The sequence below is a fragment of the Oratosquilla oratoria genome, chromosome 44 (assembly GCF_046742065.1).
Source record: "Oratosquilla oratoria isolate Oo_2021 chromosome 44, ASM4674206v1, whole genome shotgun sequence".
Lineage (NCBI taxonomy): Eukaryota > Metazoa > Arthropoda > Malacostraca > Stomatopoda > Squillidae > Oratosquilla > Oratosquilla oratoria.
The window spans coordinates 26,487,824-26,515,303 of NC_134820.1; positions in this window are offsets into that span (position 1 = coordinate 26,487,824).

The window sequence follows — 27,480 nt, forward strand, 5'->3', positions numbered from 1 at the left end:
CTTCCTCTCCTGGAAAGGTGGAAGGGACGGAGGGAAGAAGGGGAGGGGGAGGAGAGAAAGGGAAGAGCAGGAAGAGGAGGAAGAACAGGAGGAAGGGTGGAAGAGAGAATGGGAGGAGGAGGAGGAATGAGGAGTAAAGAAAATGGAAGGAGGAGGAGGAACAGGAGAGGAGGAAGGAGAGAACATTAGAGGTGGAGGAGGAGGAGGAAGAGGAGGAGAAAGGGAATGGGAGAGAATGGGAGGAGGAGAAGGAGAGGTAAAAGTATGGAAAAGGATAAGAGAGAGAGAGAGAGAGAGAGAGAGAGAGAGAGAGAGAGAGAGAGAGAGAGAGAGAGAGGAGAAGGATGGAGAACACGGGAGGGATGAGGGTATGGGGAGGAGTAATTTAAGTTTCAGAAAAAAGAGAAGGGGTGGAATAGGAGGAGGAAGATGAGGAAGAGGAAGAGGAAGGAGGAAGAAGAGGGCAAGGGGGAGAGAAAGGGAAAGAGGAACAAGGGAGATTAGGAGTTGAGAATATGGAGGGTGTGCAGAGGTGGGGAGGGCTAGTATTGTGTGTATCAATTTATATACATAATGACATAAAAACACTTGTCGGAAGACTAGCCTGCATAAAGGATTTGATGGAATACAATACATACAATACATAAAAGATTTTATTAAATACAATACATACCGTGTTTCACCTGGGCGCCCTCGGCGGAACGATTGGTCCGTGAACCAAGTCGTTCAGTTTTGTAGGGTCATGATGGCACGATGGTACGGTCTTCGTCTAACAAAAAGCAAGACGCCCAGGCGAGGGTTCGAATCCCAGTAGGAGAGTTTATTTCCATATGTACAAAACCATTTCGCTGGGCTTAAAGGGGTTTATCTCAGCTGAATAAAATTGCCTCGCAACATCCATAGCAAATGTGCAACTCGTCAATTGCAAAGGGAGTAAAGTCGCAAAGGAGTTGGATCTCAAGATTTATGTGAAGCTGTTGATAGAAGAAAGCAACGTGGGATGATTTTTTTTTTTTTTTTTTTTTTCTTTTTTTTTTTTTTTTTGTGGCTTGGGTACTACCATGCTTCAAGAGGGGTAGTAACTCACAGGAAGTTAGGGCAAGGCCACCCCTTTCTGAAGGGGAGAAAAGGGGGGCAATTGATTTAACAGCGTTAGGGACGACTGGTACAAAACAAGGGGTGGTTGTGGACACCACGTATGGTGGAAAACGGTGGAAATAGAAAACGGTATTTTTGTGTTTTGTTTGTGTTGGATTGAGATTTGTGTTTTTGTGAGCATATGCATTATCGTTCAAAAACTTATTTGTGTGAGTATACACGCGCGTGGGTGCGCGCGCGCACGCACACACACACGCACACACGCACACACACACACACACACACACACACACACACACACACACACACACACACACACACACACACACACACACACACACACACACATACACGTACGCACACATACACACACGCACACACACATGCATACAAACATACGCACATACGCACGCACATATAAAAACACACCTATATGCACGCCCATACTCACCAATACACATTCATACACACCCATACATAGACACACACACACACACACACACACACACACACACACACACACACACACACACACACACACACACACACACACACACACACACACATACATACATGCACACGTTCACGCACTCATACACACACGCACGCACACGTTCATACATAAACACACGTTTACACAAACATACACAAGTACACACCCATACATCCATACACACACCCATACACACATACACACGCGCGCACATACATAGTGACGAAGGGGTTGACCAGGGACCATCTGGTACCTGGTTCGATTCCTGCCCCAGAAACATTTACACCAGTTTGATGGTGTAGCGGATAGTGTCATGGCCTCGTATACAGAATGTTCGTGATCGAGACCCAACTTCGTGCTTGGGGAACGGCACGATACTGCAAACCAGTAATGTCTCCATTGAGTAGTTGTGTGTGTGTGTGTGTGTGTGTGTGTGTGTGTGTGTACGTGCGTGCGTGTGTACTCGCGTGCGTGTATGTGTGTGTGTGTGTACTCGCGTGCGTGTATGTGTGTGTTTTTATGCTTTGTAATGTATGTAATGTATGTACGTATGTATGTGCGTATGTATGTATGTAATGTACATATGAATGTATGTATGTAATGTATGTATGTATGTATGTATGTATGTATGTACGTGTATATATGGCCATGCGAGCTTTGAACTTCTACTATCATCTGATGATAGTTCTCGATCATGAGCCCAGCACGTGATCTATGACCATGATAAACCATGCATATACGCAGCGATACAAGTAATATATATATGAATATAATGTAAGAGCGATTTCAAATAACCTTACAGTGACTATGACAAACCCTAAAATTTTTCGTTTTTTTTTGGGGGGGGGGGGCGTGAGGGTAAAAAATCGTAGCAAAACTAAGACATTTGTCAGAAATGATATATTGTTTCGAAATGTTAATGATATTTTCGACTTCTTTTTACCCAGAAGTCATGAAAAATAAGAACACACGAAGATTAAGTGTGCCCTCAATCACGATGACGTAGAAAGATATTACGTACAGGAAGCATTCATAAATATCAAATATGGATTGTAGGAGATAATCCCAGAATAAACACCAAAATACTCATGAAAGATTTGTGTGTGTATTCACCTTGGTCTTTGGATCACGTGTTGGACTCGTGACCGACAGCTATTTCCCTCTCGGAAGAGAGCTCAGAGCTCGTATGACCGATCTATGGGTAGTGTGTGTGTGTGTGTGTGTGTGTGTTCTTGTCTTTGTATGAGTGTGTGCGCATGCGTGCGTGTGTGTTTGTGTGTGCGTAATCGCGAGTGCGTGCATGCGCGGATGTTCTATGATGTACAAATCTTTTCTTCATTAATTCATTATGTATTATGATTCTATTTCACATTTTTTTTCTATATTTCACATTTTTTCGTCCTTTTCACTTGTAGCAAATCTCCTTGACTTTATTTTTTCAAATTAGTGGGACTAAGTCGTATGTACACTCCTTGCCTCTGCACTCCTTAAGGCCGTGATCACACAAGCGGTTCAATTACAATTTAAGTCGATGATGGTGTTCACACATAACCGCAGATTTTTCCTTGATTGCGGCACTCATCACGGTTTCCGCGTTGTTCGAATCGCTAATGTGAACAGCGCCTAATTCTTCATCTATTCCGTTTTCTTCAACTATAGACAGTCATCTAGCAATATCCAGAATAATTGTAAAAAAAATTCCATAGATCGGAATGCGTGAGTTGAGATGCTTGGAGGTAGGCACAGCAAATGTACTTAATATTCACCACAAAAGGATGAAAGAATCTGTCCTTCCTGTGGTTAAAGATAATAGGTTTTGACCTGAACAAAATACAAGATTTGCATTTTCGGGGTTCAAGCCAGCTCGCACACCCACGCAACTAGTTGCATGAAACTAGTTGCTTGCGGTGTCGCAATCAGTTGCATGAAACCAGTTGCTTACGCCACCGCAATCAGTTGCATTGCTTTTATTCCTGAAGACATTATCCCGCCGAATGTGTTACTAAGAAGAAGACACATATTCTAGAAAGCAAAAGGAAAATGAAATATGATAATAGTAAACCAAAAATATAAAATAAAATGCCTGCGATTGGTTTCATGCAACTGGTTGCGTCGGTGTATGATTTCTCTCCTTCAGCGCTACTGTCACCATGCCCTTCGTAATTTGAGGACTCGAAAGAGTTGGTAATCTACCAAGAAGTCTTCATAAAATTCCTCTTCTCTAAACCCTTCAATAAGACCACTAATGTGATATTAAATGCATGAGTCTTATGGAATCAATAATTTCGGAACTTTATTGACACCTCTACGGACCAGAACCACACAGTATTATTCTATGTACACTATTTTCCACTCAGAAAAGAATATAGATCCCTTTTAATTCCCATAATCCCTGTTTACCATCTCTATGACGATATTGTCCAGTATGATAGGCGCTAGTTCTCGTACTGAATAGAATTATCCGGACTTTATTGATTGATTGATTGATTTATTTGTTTATCTATTAATTAATTTATTTATGTATTTATCTATTTATGTATTTATTTATGTATTTATGTATTTATTTATGTATATGTATTTATTTATGTATATGTATTTATTTATGTATTCATGTATTTATTTATGTATATGTATTTATGTATATGTATTTATTTATCTATGTATTTATTTATGTATATGTATTTATGTATGTGTATTTATTTATCTATGTATTATGCATTTATGTATCATGCATTTATGTATTTATGTACTATGTATTTTGTGTTATGTATTTATTCATGTATTCATTTATTTATTTATTTATTACAAATGGCCACCTCTATAAGATGAGTACAGTAATCTACAACAGTTTTGAGTACAAAAGGGTTGTTAAGATTCCGTATTTCCCAAACAGTCTCAGAAGCGACCATTGATACCATCAACCTTTGATTAACCAACACAAGACGTTTCTGTTTACTTGAAGGAAAACAAGAAAGAGGCTGAACATGTGACATTCTTGAGAATCAAAATTTTCTCTTCAATTTTCTTATTTTCTATTTTTTTAATGCTTGTTTATGGCCCATTTCTTTTCATTTTATTTATTTTCTTTACAATTCTTTGATATGAAAGAGAAAACGAAAATACAAACTAATTGATCGGAAAATGGACTGAATGATGTACCCCAACACTCCAAGTCTTTGTATACTCTAGGTCATCGTGGTTCTCAAACTTTTTTTTTCAGATTTACAACTATACGTACTTGGTTAACATTAATCCTAATCCCGGGTATTGCAATGTTTTCTTGATTTTTTTTTTCCTGATTTTTTTTTTTTTTTTTTTTTTTTTGGTAGGTGGGTGTCACCACTCCATTACCCCCCCCCCCCAAACTTTACCTCCTCCCCGAAGGGGGTAATTTACCCCCCCCAATTTGGGAACCACTGTGGCTCTCAAACTGTTTCGTGAGCGACCCAATTTGGGACATTTCAGTCCTTCACGACCCAGAATAAAGTAAATAAAAACAAAATGGACAGTGATATATACCCTTTACTTTGAAGAAAAAAAATAATGTGTACAGCTCTTCTTTAACAAAACTAAATTAACAGACGATGAACACACATTACATAACTAATGTACGGTTAAAAGAAAACCTTTAATTTAGTCAAGTATTTGAAATACTCTGAAAACGTGAGAATTTTCCGTGTCCCTCCGACCCCTCAAAATTGACCTCGTGACCCAGCTTTGGGTCGCGACCCATAGGTTGAGACCCATTGCCTCAGGACACCTCACCTTATCACACCTTAACCCACCAACCCTACCCCCATCAACCGCACCTTTTCTTCCTCTCTCAACACCTCTACCTGCCCAACCTAGCACCCGTTCACGCGCAACCTCGGGGGATTGACATAGAACACAGAGGTAGGACCCTTCTCCCTTCGTAACTCCTCCCGCCCTGGCTCTCCAACTCAGCGTGCTCCCCTCCCGAAGGAGAAGGAAGTTAGGCGGAAGGCGCCTTTGTGTTGTCTGGCGAGGAAGGCCATTGTCAGCCGTGTGTCTCTATGAAAGACCGCATTTGCCGGTGGCTTGGCCCTCTTCACTTCCTCCTCTTCCTCCTCCTCTTCCTCCTCCTCTTCCTCCTCCTCTTCCTCCTCCTCTTCCTCCTCCTCTTATTTCTCCGCTTTCTCTTGTTCTTCTCCTTTTCTTTCCTTTTCCTTCTCGTACTAATATTTCTCTTTCTCCACCTCCTCCTCCTCCTCCTCCGCCTCCTCCTCCTCCTCCGCCTCCTCCTCCTCCGCTTCCTCCTCCCCTTCCTCCTTCACCTTCCTCCTCCCCCTTCCTCCTCCCCCTTCCTCCTCCTCCGCTTCCTCCTCCCCTTCCTCCTTCACCTTCCTCCTCCCCCTTCCTCCTCCCCCTTCCTCCTCCCCCTTCCTCCTCCCCCTTCCTCCTCCCCCTTCCTCCTCCCCCTTCCTCCTCCCCCTTCCTCCTCCCCCTTCCTCCTCCCCCTTCCTCCTCCCCCTTCCTCCTCCCCCTTCCTCCTCCCCCTTCCTCCTCCCCCTTCCTCCTCCCCCTTCCTCCTCCCCCTTCCTCCTCCCACTTCCTCCTCCCACTTCCTCCTCCCACTTCCTCCTCCCACTTCCTCCTCCCACTTCCTCCTCCCACTTCCTCCTCCCACTTCCTCCTCCACCTCCTCCTCCTCCTCCTCCCACCTCCCCCTCCTCCTCCACCTCCCCCTCCTCCTCCTCCCTCCTCCCCCTCCTCCTCCCCTCCCTCCTCCCCCTCCTCCTCCTCCTCCCCCCTCCCCTCCTGCTACCCCTCCTCCTCCCCCTTCTCCTCCTCCTCCCCCTTCTCCTCCTCCTCCTCCTTCTCCTCCACCTCCTCCTTCTCCTTCACCTCCTCCTTCTCCTTCACCTCCTCCTTCTCCTTCACCTCCTCCTTCTCCTTCACCTCCTCCTTCTCCTTCACCTCCTCCTTCTCCTTCACCTCCTCCTTCTCCTTCACCTCCTCCTTCTCCTTCACCTCCTCCTTCTCCTACTTCTCCACTTTCTCTTTTTCTTCTTCTTTTCTTTCCTTTTCCTATTCGTTCTAATATTTCCCCTCTGCTTTTGCCTCCTCCTCCGCCTCCTCCTATTCCGCCTCCTTCTCCTCCGCCTCTTCCTCCTCCTCCTCCCCCTCTGCCTCCTCTTCAGACTCCTCCTCCTCAGATGCCTCCTATCCTTCTTCTTTCTCCTCATTCTCCTCCTCTTTCCCCTCCTCACTTTCTCCTCCCACTTCTTCTCTTCTGTCTCCTCTTCTACCTCTGCTTCCTCCTCCCCCTCCTCCTTCTATACCTCCTTCTCCTAGTCCTCCTGCTCCTCCAGTTCCTCCTTCAACTCCTCCTCCTCCTCTCCCCGTCCTCCTCCCCGTCACCTTCCTATTCTCTCTCTTCCTACTCTTTTTCCTTTTTCTACTGTTTCTCTTTTTCTTCCTCCTCCACCCCTCCTCCTCCCTCCCCTCTTCATTTTCCTTCTCTTCATCCTCTTCCTCTTCTTCCTCTTTTCCTTCTCTTTTTCCTTACCCCCATTCCTCCTCTTTCACTTCTTCTCTGCTTCTTTCTCCTCTTTTTACCCTTCCTCTTCCTTCCTTCTTATTTTTTCTCTTTTTTTAATTCTTTTTCTTTCCGTTCCTCTCTTTTTCCTCTTTATCCTCAGCTTCCTTTTTCCTCTTTTTTCAGTTTTCCTCCACCTGTGTATCCTTGTCTTGGCATCAACCTCTTTCTCTTTTCATAAATCATAATTATTTCCTGTATCTGTTCTATGTCCTGTTTATCCAAATCCAAATCCCGTTTTCTATATTTCGTATCCTCATATGTCCTCACATGCAAATTCTATATCCTCTTCACTTCCCTCATCACCATCATATCTCCTCCTAACTCCTCCTAACTCCTCCTAACTCCTCCTAACTCCTCCTAACTCCTCCTAACTCCTCCTAACTCCTCCAAACTCCTCCAAACTCCTCATAACTCCTCATAACTCCTCATAACTCTTCCTAACTCTTCCTAACTCCTCATAACTCCTCCTAACTCCTCATAACTCCTCCTAACTCCTCCTAACTCCTCACAACTCCTCACAACTCCTCACAACTCCTCACAACTCCTCACAACTCCTCACAACTCCTCACAACTCCTCACAACTCCTCACAACTCCTCACAACTCCTCACAACTCCTCACAACTCCTCACAACTCCTCACAACTCCTCACAACACCTCCTAACTCCTCCTAACTCCTCGTTCTCCTAATCGTCATGACCCTGATCTACTCTTCTACTCCTCATTCCTACTTCTCTCGCTCTCCCCCGTCATAATTATTTCTTCGCCCGCGTCCGTTTGTTCTTTGGTGGCTTCAGCCTCGCGGAAAGTGTCTCCCATACCAACTCGAGCCGTACCGAGTGACATCCTTGTACAAAATGTACCCTACGAACTGACGAAATGACGAAATGACAAATTCACATTTGCGTAGGACTCCAATCAAGTGATTCGGCCTACCTGGAGGTATGTGTGGATCACGTGTTGGACTCGTGATCAACAGCTATTTCCCTACCGGAAGATACCTCGGAGCTCGTATATGACCGATCTATGGGTAATGTTGTGACCTTATGCGCACAAACAACCCCACGAGGGTTGGATTAACAACCCACAGTACAGCGATACTGAAATTATTTCAGACCTGGGCGGTATTCGAACCCGGACCTCCGTAGTGGCAGCCGGGAACTCTACCAACTGCGCAACGTGTGTGTGTGTGTGTGTGTGTGTGTGTGTGTGTGTGTGTGTGTGTGTGTGTGTGTGTGTGTGTGTGTGTGTGTGTGTGTGTGTGTGTGTGTGTGTGTGTGTGTGTGTGTGTGTGTGTGTGTGTGTGTGTGTGTGCGTGCGTGTGCCCGTGTGTGTATATGATTGACTGTGTTAACACAAGTTTTCACAATGGCTACCTTTGTAAAATTAGTACAACAATCTACAACAGTTTTGAACGCAAACAGTGTACTACTATAGCAAGTAAACTCTCTTTAAAATATAGAAAGCTACTTGATGTTAGAATCTAGGAGGAACTTCAAATATCTTCCCAATTTTTTTCTTAAAGTATTTTGACATTACATTGTTCTTCTTCTTAAGTGTTTTTCTTTAATTATAAAGTAAATATATTCTTATCCTATTAAGTTTCTTAATTTTATGATTAATCTGGAAGACTGAATCTGTGGACTTCACATGAATAATTTAGAGAAATGGGTGGAAATAATTCGCTGCATCATTGCAAGACTGTCGTAACTCAAATTTCGTGATTTTTCAGGAGAAGCATTTTAAAGTATCTAAGTCCTATAACTTTAATAATTTTACCCTAAGCAACAAAACTTACCATCTTGATTAGGTAAATAGGGCACCACTTACAACTTTATTACCAAAAGACGCAGAATTATTCGGCATTCTTATAAATCATTGTAACTCTATACTTGACATTTTTGAGTTACGACAGTCTTGCAATGATGCAGCGAATTCTGTAGCCGCCGCCAGTGGATTTTATTCAACTGATGAAGATTCTTAGATGAAAGTGCATTGTAGTTCAGTTCGCTAAGATTCGTTTAGACAAACATCTAAGCAAGATGCTGTAATGACTGTAATTTATTTTATATCATTTATTTGTTATTATTTGTCTTTGTTTATTATTTGCTTGATTTTCATTTATTATTTGTCAATTCATTATCTAATATTTACCTGTTTGTTTATTACTTAACTATACCTATGCATTTACTTATTTTATTTATTAGGATTTATATTATTATATTTTTTATTTATCATATTTTTTCCCATCCGACCTAGCTATGGACCAGAAGGTCCCCTGTCGGCATGCTCCGCCTTTGTAATCCTTTGAAAGAATCAAACCTATTACACGCTTATGTCGCTTAAACTGTTTGGTGTCGATTAATCTAATGTTTATTCTAATTTTCCACCAGGTGATTTTATTCAGCTGAGGGAAACCTCGTTTACAGAGAAAGATTAAAAAACATAGTTTCCCAACATTGGAAGTATGTCAGCCTTTTGAATACGAGTTTTTAATTATATGAAAAAAATAAGTCGAGAAAGGTTGAAGAACGCAGTTTCCGAGTATTGAAAGGAAGTCAACCTTTAGAATACGAGTTTTTTTGATAAAAAAAAAAAAAAATAGAGAAAGGGTGTATAACAGTTTCCCAACATTGAAAAAAATGTAAACTTTCTGAATACAATTTTTTTTTTATCAAATATAAAACTCCCCCTATAGAGAAAAAGGTGAAGAACACAGTTCCCTTACAATGGAATCATATCTACCTTTTAATGTCCTTGTGACAAATGAAATAAGCTCCACCGCAATGACTCGAACCTTTGCCATAGCGACTACATATTATGAAGCAAAGACGATAGCCTTGAGCCAGCTAGGCCGTACATATAAACGACTCGATAAAATGAGAATAGAGACTGAGCTGGCCTAGTACCGTCTCAACTACTAGGTCGTGAGTCTTTATTATGTACGGCCTGGCTGGCTCAATGCTATCGTCTTTGCTTCATAATAAGCAGTCGCTAAGGCAAAGGTTCGAGTCCTTGAGGTGGAACTTATTTCCTTCTATCTTTTAAATTTGAGTTTTTTATTACACACAAATCAACGTCAACTTGATTACACCATCTCAAGAGGACAATCGATCTCTTTTTTTTTTTTTTTTCTTGCTTAGAAATTTTTAATGCACTTTGCATGACATTGACATGGTATAATCACTGTAAAATATTTTTTCTATCTAATTGCATAATCTAAGTTGCAAGACACAAAAGTCGTTCAGGGGTGATAGATAACCTTTCTCGCTACAGTGTCTTAAGATTAATTAAGATTTTTATTATTACTGTTGATGGACTGTTTTATAAGAAATTTGCAATGCCCTCTACATGACATATAATCACTGTACAATATTTTTTTCTCTCTAATTGCATAATTCAAGTTGCAAGATTGCAAGACACAAGGGTCGTTTAAGGGATGATATATAAGTTTAGTCTCCACAGTATCTTAAAATTTGATTAAGATTTTTATTCTATTTTTTATTTATTCATTTATTTTATTTATCTATTCATTTATTTATTCATTTATATATTTATTTATTTATTTCTATTTATTTTATTTATTTATTTATTTTTGACAAACTGTTTCATTCAGTCAAGAGGAAGCTTCAGGAATAATAGTAAAAAATGGGGGTATTTTTTTTTCGAATTATGGGACATAAAATTTCCAATTATGAAACATAACATTACGAATTATGGAGCATAGTATTATGAATTATCCGCCTACATAATATTACGTATTATGAAACATAGTATTATGAATTATTCGCTTACGACTTTGTCACGCGTTCCCAAAGCACTCACCTTCTTCTCTTCTAAACTAACTCTTTAGTTGATTTTGAGGATTTTCCTTGACGATTAAAATCAACTCATGGATACCAAAACAAACATTATAGCCAAAAAGTTGTAAATAATTGTGAAGCGTTAAGCTGATCTACCTTTTCTTTACATCAAAAGTTTATGCAATTGAGGAAAATGTACATTGGAGATGCACGTGGTCATATATCATATATTAGACGTTACGTGTTAGACATTATACACTATAAGTTACACGTATCATGCATATATTATCATTACACCTTATACATTGTAAATTATACATTATGCATTATATATTGCACCATACAATGTACATTGTGTTACACATTATACATTATCCATTATATATTATGCATCATGTATTATACATCAAATTTGTATTATACATTATAAACGTTATACATTACATGTATTGTGCATAATGCATTATACATTATACGTTATCATACGATGTTATTACACATACATTATATACTTTATATATTATATACATTGTACATTGTACATCATGCATTATGCATTATACATCATACGATATCATACAATGTTATTACACATTAACCTGTCCATCCTATCCAACACTGATATACTAATGTTAATACACCACAATGACCTTTACGGAGCCCTGTCGACAATATACACTATCTCTGTCTCATCTTTGTTTGTAGCATTTTCAAACTAATTTCCTGTTGATTTCGGTGAGTGACGTACAAGTATAACAGACGAGAACGCAGGAAAGATGTTAGTTTGGAGAAGAGAGGGCAAATGAGGGATTGGGTGGTGGAAGTAAAACGAAGAGGACCAAATTGGTCGGAACGTTAGAGTAAATCGATTCCTAGATCGTCTTCGTTTTATTTCCACCATCCAATGTCTCAAAGATGTTTGTAACTGGACATGTGCTACAGATGTTGTTCCTCATATCTGAAGGTCAGATTGTACAGTGTATGGTGTCAGGGAAATGACACGAGAAGAATTCCAGGCCAGAATATTCATAACAAGATTTAGGACAATTTGTTCTAAAAATAAATATCATAACATACAACTCGGTCTTACTATTTTAATCTGCTTATCGGAAACGGAATTAACTCGTTCTTGTCCGTATTTCTGACCCTTTTGTAATAGTAACGTGGTTTAGAAAAATTGTGACAATAATCAGCTGATGCACCGGGAGCTTATTCGTAAACGTGATGGTCTCTCGTCTGCTTAGTTGTGGGCTCGAATCCCGCACTCCTCTCAGATTCCCAGCAATGAGTGTAAGTTAAGGTGCCTAAGCCTATTTCGTAAGGCAAATTTATAAGTCCATGTACCATTTTGGTCATTCTCCTCTGGACTGATTCTAGTGAATTGATATTCATTCTATAAGATCTATTCTAGTAATCTAAATTTCATCGTTTGAGATCATGCCAAACGACCCCCGCCCCCCTATGTGAAAATGCTTTGTGACCCTATATCGGGTCGTGACCCCCCCCCCCCAGGGTTAGAGAAGGGAAGGATGCTATGGACTGTACTTTACTAGCGCTTCTGTCCTAATGAGAGGGAGAGGCATATGTCGTGCAGCATTGAGATGAAAAGATGAATACCCGGAAAGAATATTAACTGGAATAGCCTCCTTGTGTTTCATAAGAAATAACCTGAGTTGTTATCCCTAAGGGTAATAGTATGTCAAGGAGTTAAAAAGTAGTAAAGGAGAATTTTATTTTATTTTATTTTTATTTATTTTTATTTATTTATTTATTTTTATTTATTCTTTTATTTGTGTTATTTTATTTTTTTATCTTTTATTTTTGTTTTTTGTTTTGTTTTGTTTTGTTCTGCTTTTTTATCTTTTATCTTATTTCGTTTATTTTTTATTTTATGATGATAATCCAGTTATAAATAAATTATGCGGGACTCTGATCCGTAGGGATGCCACTAAAATCCCTAAGATATTGACTGGTTAAGTTTATGCGGCCCCCCTTTTTTTTTTAATAAACTCTTTGAAGTATGAAAACGTAACAAAGGTGCCGGTCTCGCTTTACTCTTCTTCAACAAAAACAGAATATTTAGACAACAGCATACTCTCGTAACTGCACTCTTGCATTTCATTGAACTTCTCACTCACCCGGTAACTACCTCAAACAAGGTTCGATCCCGCCTTTGAAGACTGATCATCGATCTTGTCCAAACACAAATGAAAATGATGACTTCGGACATAGTCAATCAACCACTGTCAGGGGCTTTTTGGGTACACTCACGTAATGCATTTGATTCAACTTTGTATAAGGAGTGTGTGAAGTGGATTACGGTGGTATTCTTAAAAAAATATTTCCTTATACAAATTTTACATAAATCCTTGGAAGGGAAAGATTTATATAAGGAAAGATTTTTTTTAAGAATACCAACGTAAGATTCTTACGGTGATATTCTTTAAAAAAAATCCTGTATAAATCTTTCCCTTCCAAGAATCTATATAAGATTTATATAAGGAAATAATTTTTTTAAGAATACCGCCGGTGATATTCTTTAAAAAAAAACCCGTATAAATCTTTCTCTTCCAAGGATTTATATAAGATTTATATAAGGAAAGAATTTTTTTTTTTAAGAATACCACTGTTAGAGAGATGGAGATTTGGGTCTCTAATGAGGCCAGAAGCTGATCAAATTCAGACTTATCTCACCCTATGAAGCATTTCAATTACGGAAGTTAGATTGGGGATAATGGGTCGAATTAAATTGTATATTAGAGTTGCTAAGGTAAAAATGATAAAGATTTTTTTTCCCTGTGAATTCGTGCTGACTTTTGATACTTTCGTTGCAAACATATAATTTTTTGTATTTCCTGTACCTCGTGTTCAGTAAACAAGTAATTTCAAAAGAAAGATTTTTTCTTTTTTCTTTTTCTTTTTCTATTCTTTTCTGCAGGTCATGTTCGATATGTGATTACAAAAAAAAAAAAAAAAAAAAAAAATTAAAAGCAAAAATAAAATTGCCGCGAGTGATACCAACAAGCGAAATTCAATTTGACGCTTGCCATTACTGTTCTGAAATTTACTTCGATTTTTTTTTTCAAGAACAGACAAATTTAGTCAGAAGAGTTGACGATCTTTGACAATTCAAAGACTTCCATTAGCCCAAAATCCAACCCCTCACATGAACAAAATCTCCTGCCCTCAAAGAATATAGAGAAAGAAAATCCACAAAATACCCAACAATATTGACATGTTTAATTCACACACTGATGCAATTCTAATGCAGAACAATGTGGAATAAAGCGAAGTTTATTTGTTTCGCTTAATCTCACTTAACGTCTAAAATGGGACGAAAGGACATATATTTCTTATAATAGATGCTCACTCTTGTTTGTCTAATACAGCTCTTGCCTTCCTAATTACCGGAAGTGGATAATCAATGTATTGTGCCAACTTGAATGAAATTCAATTACATGCATGTGATTGAGTCAAGCAAGTGAACATGAATATTAAGGGTGCATGCGCGCGTTTCAGCATGGTCCTGGGTCACGTGCTGGGCTCGTGATCGACAGCTGTTATGTATTCGGGTGAGAGCTCAGAGTTTCATATGTTAGATTATTATATTACCAGTAACTGCTTGAGCGTGTTTCAGCATGGTCCTGGGTCACGTGCTGGGCTCGTGATCGACAGCTGTTGTTATGTATTCGGGTGAGAGTTCAGAGTTTCATATGTTAAATGATTATATTACCAGTAACTGCTTGAGCGTGTTTCAGCATGGTCCTGGGTCACGTGCTGGGCTCGTTATCGACAGCTGTTATGTATTCGGGTGAGAGTTCAGAGTTCATGTATTGCATGATTATATCATTAGTATAGGGTAGAAGTATTAGCGAAAGCTCTACAAGGCGGGAGAGGGGCTCCGAACTTAGGACTTCAGCATGGAAACCCGAGACGCGAACCAATGCAATTTGGTTTGTATAATTTTTTTTTTTTTTTTTTTTTTTTAAATGGATGTACAGGAAAGTTTGGTTGCATAATTTTGTAGCCCTAATAGCTACAGCCACTCACAGATAAGATAATTATAATAAATTTTCCGAGTGCATAAGTTATATCAAATTAAAGTAACAACAGATCTGTTTGAAACTTAAAACTTCGAATCTTAAAACTTCGAAATGAATTAAATTCAATTGACTCTGAAGCTTGTTTCGTTCATTGACAACGCGATTGGCAAAATAATTTTTACTTTTATATTAAATCTACTTTTTATATTAAATCTACTTTATATATTAAATCTACTTTATATATTAAATCTACTTTTTTATATTTAATCTACTTTTTATATTAGATCTTTTTATATTAAACCTACTTTTTATATTAAATCTTTTTTATATAAAATCTACTTTTTATATTAAATCTACTTTTTATATTAAATCTACTTTTTATATTAAACCTACTTTTTATATTAAATCTACTTTTTTATATTAAATCTACTTTTTATATTAAATCTACTTTTTATATTAAATCTACTTTTTATATCATCTACTTTTTATATTAAATCTTTTTATATTAAATCTACTTTTTATATTAAATCTACTTTTTGTATCAAATCTACTTATACTAAATCTACTTTTTATACAATCTACTTTTTATACTAAATCTACATTTTATACTAAATCTACTTTTTATATTAAATCTACTTTTTGTATCAAATCTACTTATACTAAATCTACTTTTTATACAATCTACTTTTTATACTAAATCTACATTTTATACTAAATCTACTTTTTATATTAAATCTACTTTTTATATCAAATCTACTTTTTATATTAAATCTACTTTTTATATTAAACCTACATCCCGACATTTTGATGCCATTATTTCTCATCTAGTTATTACATAGAATTCCTCAACTTAAAACGCAAGGACTACCATTTCAGGTAATCCAGTCAGTAATTACAAATTCATAGGATCTCAGTCTTATACAGAACAATTTATACATTTTCGTGGTTATTTGTTACGAGTATAATCTTCAGTAAGCCCGAAGACATTATTTCCGGTGTTCCTGTGATGTTGGATTTAATTTACGTACGAAACAGTCAATTCAACTCGCTCGTGGATATCACACAGCAACGGGACGAGATTGCCACACAAGGACAGAGGCGCTGGTGAAATACTATCTATAACACTATCTCCCAGCCCCGGGGGGTCGCGATCCCCCAGTGGAGTCGCCAATCGTTTCCCCTTGGGGGTCGCCAAGATACTTTGTGTGCTAAATTAACATCAAGTTTCTAAATTCACATTGCTATAATAAAATTCAATGATGTTAACTTTGTCTTTTATAGCCTGACATTACCTTTCTTATACGTATATTTATTATGTTTGTCCCCTACTTTTTACAGTCAACAACTAGTCGTGTATATTAACGCGTATACGAATAGATTATTGAAGACGCGATCATTTTCATGAGGATTATTTTGGGGTCGAATGAAAAAGGGTTGGGAAACGCTGGTCTGTAATAATAACAACCTTGGGAAATATGTCTACGATAGTCACAAAATTTAGGAAAACATGTAGACCCATTGTGATTCCAAACTTGAAAAAAGGGATGAAATAACAAGATCAAATAAAGACTAAAAAAAAAAAAAAAAAAAAAAAAAAAAAAAAAAAAAAAAAATGTTACATGGAGTTATATGGACAAATAAACAGCAACAGACCTATAAGTCCATGATAAGGTAATACTTGATAAATTTCAAAATTACTATAATTCCTGCTCTTCGTGAGGATTCCGAAGTAAGAATCAGTGCATTGAATGTCACTGTATAACAAGCACCTAATCAACAAGCTCGCTAACTTGTAGAATTGAATTTGAACTAGCCATGCAGTGTACTTCTTACTAAAACATTTATGAGCTTTCAGAACGTTGATGTAACATAGAAATAACTTGAAAAAACAAACCTAACCGTATCGTTATTGAATACAATAAGCCTCCAACCAAAATTATTGAATGTCATAAATTCGAAATTCGAAAAAAAAACAATTCCTTAAATATAAACCTTTTTTTCATCGCGCCCCGTTATGGACCAAAAGGTCTCGTGTCAACAATCTTCATCATTGCAAATAACACAACCTTGGTGCAAAATACTGAACGCATATCATATGCATTTAACATATATACTCAGACTTTCTGTTATTGAATTATCTTAATTTGCCTAAAAGGTTTATGAATATCATTGATGGAGAGGGAGACATAGAACAACCATAATCTACGAGGTGCCGAGATGGGAGGGTAGTCAAATGGGCTTTGATTATGCATTAAGTGGGGTTGTGCTCGACTCGGCTATCCCCCTTATATGGGGGAAAGAGCCTTTGGCATATATGCATGTATGATGTATATGTATATATGTGTACATGGATATGTATATGTATATATGTATATGTATATATGTATATGTAATGTATATATGTATATGAGTATGTACATGTATACGTATATGTATATATGTACATATGTACATATGTATATGTATGTGTATATGTATATGTATATCTATATGTATATGAGTGTGTATACGAGCATATTCATGTACATGTATGCGTGTATGTATATGTACATGCATATATGTACATATGTATATATATGTATACGAGTATGTACATGAATATGTACATGTATACGCATATGCATATGTATACATGCATATGTGTATATGTATATGTTTATGTATATATTTGTATATGTGTACATACATTTCTACTTTTCTATGTAAAATTCATTCCTTATCACTTACGCACTTGATACTTTTTCCCCAACTTGAAACACTCTCCGCGGCGTGTTGGGTCACCTTTAAGCTTAGCTACTCGCGCCCTCGTTGTAATTACACTTTCCTTTGAGAGAGAGCGAGCGTCTCTCGTCAAACTACATTACTTGAACACAAGGAAACTTCAGATGATCCCATTGAGCCAATAGGTAAAGTCCTCTCGTAACTTGCTAAGTTCGGCTTTGTGAGCATTTTGTAGCTTTGTTTCTCTTAGTTCCATAGGTCAATAATCACGTGGTGCTGGTTCCAGAAACTAGGTCACCGGTTTCTTCACCAGAATAAGGATTGTTAGGGGTAATGGTGGTGGTGGTGGTTGGGGGTAGTGGTGGTGGTGGCGGCGAAGGTGGTGGGGGTGATTGTATAGATGGAGGAAATGGAAGCTGGGGTGAAAGTAAAGGAGATGGTAGGTATAGTATATGCACACACACACACACACACACACACACACACACACACACACACACACACACACACACACACACACACACACACACACACACACACACACACACACACACATATATATATATATATATATATATATATATATATATATATATATATATATATGCAGAGTCCACTAGGAAGAGGAAAAACAAACTCAGTCCGAGCGCTTTCGTGATGTATTCATATTATCAAGGAGTTCAGAAAAGTAGCCTACATTTCTGTACTCATTGATCACGAAAGCGCTCGGACTCCGTGTGTTTTTCCTTTTCCTAGCGGACTTTGCATATTTGTGATTCACGTGTGACTTGTGAAATGTGTGCATATGTATATATATATATATATGTGTATATATATATGTATAATATATATATGTGTGTGTATATATATATATATATATACACATATATGTATATGTAAAATATATATATATATATATGTATATATGTGTATATATGTAAATGAATATATATGTGCATATATATATGTATATATATATATATATATATATATATATATATATATATATATATATTATACACAAATGATAATCCCTTAATTTTTCCCCATCTTTGGCTTCACTTTTTTGAGAGAATGCCAAGATGTATAAAGTAGGCCGCCAGTCACGAGAATAATAGAAATAACCATTGGATTTGTTTATAAATAGTGACCATCGTCTCTGTGTCAAACATTTACGATACATAGGTTACGATGTCGTAAGAGACTCGTTCACATCGTAATTTAACGATCCAAATCCAGAAACCTCACTCAGTTTCCCTGGTGTAGTATATATATCAGTGGTGGCAGCTGTACGAAAATAAACGAAATTGCTCAGTAGAATCCAAAATGTGAATATAAATACTCTCGCATGGAGGGTATCTATGTATTTTCAATATTTGTATATAATTTAATGAAGCGGCCTTGCTGTGCATGTGCTGTGTCTTGCGACACCGCTTCCGGCCCAGGGCAGTGGGCGAGATGCAGGTATGACCCGTCACTCAGGAGGAGCCAAGATAAGAGGGAGGGAAAGGGAGTGGATGAGAGTGGAGTGTGATTTCGACTGAACACAACTTCATTCAGACCATTTCGGCAAAAAGGTCCGGAAATCTCCCGTTCCGTCTCGGAAGAGAGGAGTGACCACTTCCGTTCCGTTCCGTCCCATTCCGGGTCGAAAGAGAGGGGTGACCACTTCCGTTCCGTTCCTGTTCCGGTGTCCGTCCACGTCCCGGAGGTCGGAAGCCTTTGGCACTTTCAGTCTCGTTGTTATCTGCCTAGGATGCCCAGAAAGCTGGACGATCATAATTTCGCGATGCATTAATTCCGGCATGCAAATTCTCCATCCAAGCCTTTAAATCCTCCTCCCACTCCTACTACTACTACTCCTCCTCTTCCTCTTCTTCCTCCTCTTCTTCCTCTTCTACCTCCTTCTCATCTTTCTCCTCTTTCTCCTCTTTTTCCTCTCTTTATCCTCTTTCTCCTTTTCCTCTTCCCCCTCTTCCTCCTCTTCCTCATCTTCCTCCTCTTCCCCCTCTTCCTCCTCTTCCTCATCTTCCTCCTCTTCCTCCTCCTTCCTCCTCCTCCCTACTTTTTATACTATTACTATACCCTCTCCTCCTCCTCCTCCTCCTCCTACTCCTCCTCCTCCTCCTCTTCCTCCCCTTCCTTCTCTTCCTTCCCCTCTTTCCCTTCCTTTTTCTTCTTTTCGTCGTCCTTCTCCTTTTCCTCCTCCTCCTCCTCCTCCTCTCTTCCTCCTCCTCTTCTATTTCTTTCTCTTATCTTCTTTTCCACCATCTCATTCTGCTCTCTCTCTTCCTCGTCTCTTTCAACTTCCTCCACTTCAATTCTCTCTTTCACAAAATCTTTCTTTTCAACTTTCCTTCACCTTCTGCTCTATTCTCCACTCACCTTCCACCTCAACTCTTTATCTTTTCGTTCTTATCTTCTCCTTTGTTTCTTTCCCCTTCGTATCTTAATTTTTTTTTCTTTTTTTAGTAAATATACGAAAAAGAGAGCGAGACTGTACGAAAAAACGATGCATCACCGACATTCCTCTCCCCCCCTTCCCCACAAAAAAAAGTAAATAGAATACTATAAAAAAAAAAAAAACAATTTTTGAATTATCGATCTTCTGGCAGCGCGGTTTTCATTTGTTTGTCGGTCTTCCATATATGGAATAGGCTTCGAGGATCTGAAGTCTCCCCTGGTTTTGTGGATTCTCTCAGACCCCACAGATTTTCACGTGTGTGTGTGTGTGTGTGTGTGTGTGTGTGTGTGTGTGTGTGTGTGTGTGTGTGTGTGTGTGTGTGTGTGTGTGTGTGTGTGTGTGTGTGTGTGTGTGTAAAGTGTGTAAAGTGTGTAAAGTGTGTGTGTGTGTGTGTGTCTCTGTGTGTGTGTGTGTGTGTGTGTGTATTTACCTAGTTGTATTTACTTAGTTGTATTTTACGGGAAGGGGAGCTATGCTCGTAATGTCCCGTCTTCATATCTGTGTGTGTGTGTGTGTGTGTGTGTGTGTGTGTGTGTGTGTGTGTGTGTGTGTGTGTGTGTGTGTGTTTAGGTGTGTGAGTGAGTGAGTGATACTTCATTCCCCCGTTAGAAATTGGCATGGGGACTGAATGTATATCTCAGTGGGGAGTCTGGTTCATCTTTCATTCAGAATTATTCTGGCGCACATTTAACCCTCGGCGTCGAGCCTGGTACATCTGATTAGAAATGGGATCAATGTTTTCCACGTAATTAAGGCAAAATAGATTAACTAGACTTTTTTTTTTACTTTTTTACATGTTATCTAAGAATGTATGTACACCTCTGTGTCACATTTGCTAATATCTCTTGATAGAGATTTTGCTGTCCAAGCACTTACAAAGAATTACAAAGGATTACATAGGCGGGGCATGCCGACAGGAGACGTTTTGGTCCACATCAAGGTCGGATGCGAAAAATACATATATAATAATAGATAAAGAAATGAATAAATAAGAATTATAATAAAGTAAATAATAATAAGGCAGTGGTCCTCAACCTATTCTCTCATGTCTCCCGTATTTATGAATTGCTGTTCCTTAACTTTCTGCTGTGGTTCCGCGTTTACCGGCTTGTTCGTCTATTACCGGGCATTGTTAACTCAGTGGTTCTTAGCCTACATCCTCATGTCTCCCGTATTTATGAATTGCTGTTCCTTAACTTTCTGCTGTGGTTCCGCTTTTCCCAGCTTGTTTGTCTATTACCGGGCATTGTTAACTCAGTGGTTCTCAGCCTATATTCTCATATCTCCCGTATTTATGAATTGCTGTTCCTTAACTTTCTGCTGTGGTTCCGCGTTTATCGGCTTGTTTGTCTATTACCGGGCATTGTTAACTCAGTGGTTCTCAGCCTATATCCTCATGTCTCCCGTATTTATGAATTGCTGTTCCTTAACTTTCTGCTGTGGTTCCGCGTTTATCGGCTTGTTCGTCTATTACCGGGCATTGTTAACTCGGTGTTTCTCAACCTATGTCCTCGTGTCTCCCGTATTTATGAATTGCTGTTCCTTAACTGTCTGTAGGTCACTTCAACACTGAATAAAATCACTCTGCATCCGCTAACTGTCACTAGATCTTGGATTTTAGAACCTAGTAGGACTTTCTTTAGACTCTTAGTAAACCACAAACACCAGATTGAGAACCACGGACTTAAAAATGGCGGTACGATAAAAACACTTCACCAGCATCTAGAGCAAGATCCCTACTATGTATTTATGCAATGAAACAATTTTTTTTCTTAAATCTGGGGGAGGGGGGTCCCCTTAAGGTAATGGTGTGGTGTGCCTGTGGACCTCCGTGGTGTGTATGATTAACAAAGGTCAAGAAACAGCGACGTGGTTGAGAAACAACCTAACAAGCAAACAAACAAACATTAGATCTTATTGTATACATGTAGGATCAACCGGTGAATGAAGAATAACGTGTTTTTAAAATATATGGTTACGATAAAAGCGTCCCCAATGAGATTACTGAGCAGAGTTGAAACATGAAGCTTTAATATCTTTGAAAAATTCTCCCAAAGGTTGGAGAGGACGAGATGCACTCATAAATGTTGTTAAGAGTCGGGTGGCGTGTTTCTGATGCATTGAATGACAAGTTCCTCTCTCTCTCTCTCTCTCTCTCTCTCTCTCTCTCTCTCTCTCTCTCCCTCTCCCTCTCCCTCTCCCTCTCCCTCTCTCTCTCTCTCTCTCTCTCTCTCTCACTGTCCTCCCTCCGTTCTCTCACTGTCCTCTCTCTCTGTCCTCACACCCCTCTCTCTCTCTCTTATATATATATATATATATATATATATATATATATATATATATATATATATATATATATATATATATATATATATATATATATATATATATATAATATATCTGCCCCAGTCTTTCTGTCCCTCTCTCGTTCTCTTTTTCTCATTCTCTTTCCTCTTTTTTCTCTTTTCTCTCCCTCTCTATTCTCTCTCTATTCTCTCTTCTCTCTTTTCTCATTTTCTCTTTTCATCCTTTTCTCTTTCTCTCTTTTCTCTTTTCTCTCCCTCTCTTTCTCTATCTCTTTCCTTTTTCTCTTTCTCCTTTTTTAACATTAATGATGATAGCTTCCATCAGATATATAACCTGAAAGCGCAACACCAATATGAACACAAGTAATTTGATCATTATTTTGGAGCGTGTTAATATACCCGAGGTTACAAAAGAATGCAATAACCCATCAAGGAAGAAGAACTCTTTTGTGTAGAACAAAGAAAGGAAAGCAAATTATAAGAAGAATAACAGGATGAATTTTGAGTTAGGAAGAACGAGAGAGGAAAGCGTAAGAGAGGGAGAGATAAATAGAAAGGAGAGAGAAATATATAAAATATAGAAATACATACAGAAATGTAGAAATATGTAGAAATATATAGAAATATATAGAAATATATAATATATAGAAATATAGAAATGTATAGAAATATGTAGAAATATTTATAGAAATATATATATAGAAATATGTAGAAATATATAGATGTATGTAGAAATATGTAGAAGTATGTAGAAGGATGTAGAAGTATGTAGATAAGCAAGTACGTGAATGTAGCTAGATAGAAAATTACTACAGTAGAGGGAACTAATAGCAAACTAGAAGTACGTAGAAACCATATAGAGAACAAAGACGAAATAATAAATAAAATCATACAATTACTATTTCGAAACGTGAAGAAGAATGAGGTAAAAGAAATAGACGAAAAATGCCAAGAAGGACTGAGAATGCAAAATAAAATCTGAACCGGATTTAGGAGGTACGGATTCAACAGAACTCAATAGACACCAGAAGAAAGAAAACGGAATACAAGCGTATAGATTCTGTGAAGAGGAAGAGTGACAAGGGGCATCATCAGGGAATGAAGAAACCACGGAGACTAAGACTGTTCTGTACATTTGATGCAACAGACCTCTAATGAGACTTCTGAAAGACTTTCTGAACAAAGGAAGGGTTTGATTCCAGCTGTGATATTGACAATAAGACCAGACAAGGCCGAGACTGAGCCCATACTAGAGCTGCAATCTAGATTCTACATGGACTTGAGTAAGATCGTTCTTTAAGGAGCGATAATTGTGGAATAGAAACTAGAAATAGAACATAAGAACGTACGAGCATAAGAATGAAGGAGACTGTAAGAGACCATAAGGCCTACACTAGGCAGTTCCATGACCATTACCACCTACCATCTCCGTCCATTAAATTATCTAACCTTCGCCTAAAGCAACCCATAGTTTCAGCGCTCATTCTAGTTTAGAAGTGCGATTTCTAGAAGACCCTAGGGCCGAATTTATATGTAAAAAATCCTAAACCCTAAATCTAGACATAAATCTTCAAAATGGCTGAGATTTTACCTAAATTCCTATGTCGCCGACCTAAGTGCTTGTGTCTAGACATTCTAGACATAAACATTTATAGGTTAGGATCTTTTATAAATTCGGCTCCTGATTTCCTAACCAAAAACAATTCTTTGTATATTCAAACTAAGGTAATTTGAACCTTTAGTGGAAAAATGGAGTGTTGGTGATTAATTTTATCGTATTTAGCGAGCAAGCAAGCGTGTACGTATGGGAATGGTGTGCGTGTGAACGTTCGTGTATGTGCGTGTTCGTGTATGTGCATGTGAGTTTTTGTGCGTATGAGTTTGTTCGTGTGAGTGTATATATGTATTCGTGTATGTGTGTGTTCGTGTATGTGTATATGAGTTTTTGTGTGTACGAGTTCGTTCGTGCGAGTGTGTGTACGTATTCGTGTTCGCGTGTGTGCATGTCCGTGTATGTTCATATGAGTTTTCGTGCGTGAGTGAGAGTGAGTGAGAGTGTATATACTCATTCGTGTTTATGCGTGTGCGTGTGTGTTCACGTCTATATGATATATGTTTGTGTGTATGTATTCACAAAATGACACCTAAATCTTCAGCAGTACAATGTCGATACCATTCATAAGAAGGACTGTATACTCACCATATCATCATCATACATACATACATACATACATATACCAAAGGCTTTTTCCCCCTTACAAGGGAGGTAGCCAAAAAAAACAAAGGCATAGAAACCACTCCCACCCATTCCATCCCCTACATACTCCACTCCCCTCTACCCTCTTCCCTCCCTCCTATCTTGGCACCTCCTGGATGACGGGTCATCCCTGCATCTTGTCCACTGCCCTGGGTCAGAAGCAGTGTCGCAAGACACAGCACATCCACAGCAAAGCCGCTTCATTAAATCGGCGGCCCCCTCACTCTCCGTCCCCTCATGCAGAAAAGGAGAAGACCTTGAGATTGCGGCAGGAAATCCTACTTAATAATGTACACGAAAGCGTTCTCCGTCCGTGGCTATCTCCAGATTCCTCCAACGCGCCGTGAGAAGTTATTCATAAAGGCAATATATTTTACTGCTGTACTCTTGCTGTTTACAAAGCCGGCAGACACAGAATTATTCAAACGCTTGGTATATATATTCAGGTCCAGTTTGAAAACAAACATTCCACAATCAAATTGAGAGAGAGACTTTATCTCGGGATTTATGTCACATCTTCTGTAATCTGGATTGTTTTGTAGATTATTTTACTATCTCTGGAGTTGGTGACACCCTAACCATCCCATTCCTATGCGGTGGGAAGTGAGAAACCCCCTGAAAAGGTAACCCTGCCAGTTGCTGATAATTTTTTTTTTTTTTTTTTTTTTACGGTGTTAGGCTACCCCCCTCCCTTTCTCCGGACAAAGTAGTGACCGCATATGTATTACAGAATCAAAATTTTACGGAGTTTATTTTCTCCAAGGGAAGAAGCACTGCTTATTGCGGAATAATGGCTTACTCCATTTTACATAATTACTCTCGTACAAAGTATTTTGTTTCCTGACTTATCCTTAAATTGCTTCCGTGTTTGAAAATTTACATCGGAAGAGTCTGCCAGGAAGGCCAGTAACACAGAGTCTCAGGGTCGTACTTAAATTCACATCGGAAGAGTCTGCCAGGAGGGCCAGTAACACAGAGTCTCAGGGTCGTATTTAGATTCACATCGGGAGAGTCTGCCAGGAGGGCGAGTAACCCAGAGTCTCAGGGTCGTACTTAAATTCACATCGGAAGAGTCTGCCAGGAGGGCCAGCAACCCAGAGTCTCAGGGTCGTATTTAGATTCACATCGGAAGAGTCTGCCAGGAGGGCCAGCAACCGAGTCTCAGGGTCGTACTTAAATTCACATCGGAAGAGTCTGCCACGAGGGCCAGTAACCCAGTCTCAGGGTCATAGTTTTAAACCTTTTCGCTAGCCCCGGCAATCAATTACTACTATTAGAAAGAAGAATTCTATCAACTTTGTTAATTATATAGTTACGAAAAATACTGGTAGGTTTTGTAGATAAAATGATAAGCCGAATACACTTAACTAGAAACTCAGTTAAAACTCTACCTTCTAGAGGTAACTAGGATTCTCCAGCCCTGACTTTTACTTTCTACCAATAGAAAGAAGAATTCTATTAACTTTGATAATTGTATAGTTACGAAAATTTATTGGTATTTTTTGTAGATAAGCTGATAAGCCAAATACACTTAACTAGAACACCAGGTAAAACTCTACCTTCTGATGGTAAATAGCATTTGCCAGCCACGGCGATCACTTTCTACCATTAGAAAGAAGAATTCTATCAAATTTGTTAATTATATAGTTACGAAAAAATATTGGTAGGTTTTGTAAATAAGCTGATAAGTCGAATACACTAGAGCATCAGGTAAAAATCTACTTTCTAATGGTAAATAGCATTTGCCAGGGCTGGCGGGATGTTTAAAAGAATAATTTAAGAATTATGTAGATAAAACACCTAAGCAAGATGCTGTAATGACTGTCATTTATTTTATATTATTTGTTTTGTTATCATTTGTCTGTTTATTATCATTTGCTTGATTCACATTATTAGTTATATGTCGATTTATTATTATTTACCTGTTTATTATCTAACAATACCTATGCATTTATTTATTTTATATATTATTGTTTATATTAGATATAAATTCATTTGTTTATCATTATTTTTTTCCGCATCTGACCAAGTTATAGACCAAAAGGTCTCCTGTCGGCATGCTCTGCCTTTGTAATCCTTTGTAAGCACGGCCATTAATCTTCTCTTGTATCAAATATCTCGAAATATCATTCCAGCTACCACAGAACGATTCCATTCAGCTTAATCGGGACACCATCAGTGTTTTTAGAAGCTCTGCCAAGGGATTCGAACCCTGACCTGTACGTGCATAATCACGAAGTCAAGACGCTAGCGACTGAGCTACGTGCGATGGTTCAAAAGGACTGTACAAGTCCCTGACCACACATCACGTAGTTGCAGAAGACGTAGTCTTATTTTCATACACAACCCATATCATCAGTGCCCCATTGCCGATAACTCGGAAGTGTTGCTCTGTGTTCTTAGCCAAGTGTGTGCTACTTAAGTAAAACTCTCTTCTCCAAGGGTAGTGTCGTTATGTATTATTCATGTAATTTTCTACCTGTTTGTGGAGCTGCATTAATCATTTGGTACATTATTCAGTTTGTCTTCTATGATTATCGTCGCTATTCCGTGGGAACTAGGAGTTCTATACATTTTTGTCTCTCTATATATTTTCTAGGATATGTTTTTTGCCTTTCATCTGAGATACAAGTATCCATGGCAACTATGACCGAGTTCTATACATTTTATTTTTTTATTTTTTAGGATTTTTTTTTTCGCCTTTCATCTGAGATAAGTATTCCTTTCATCTTACT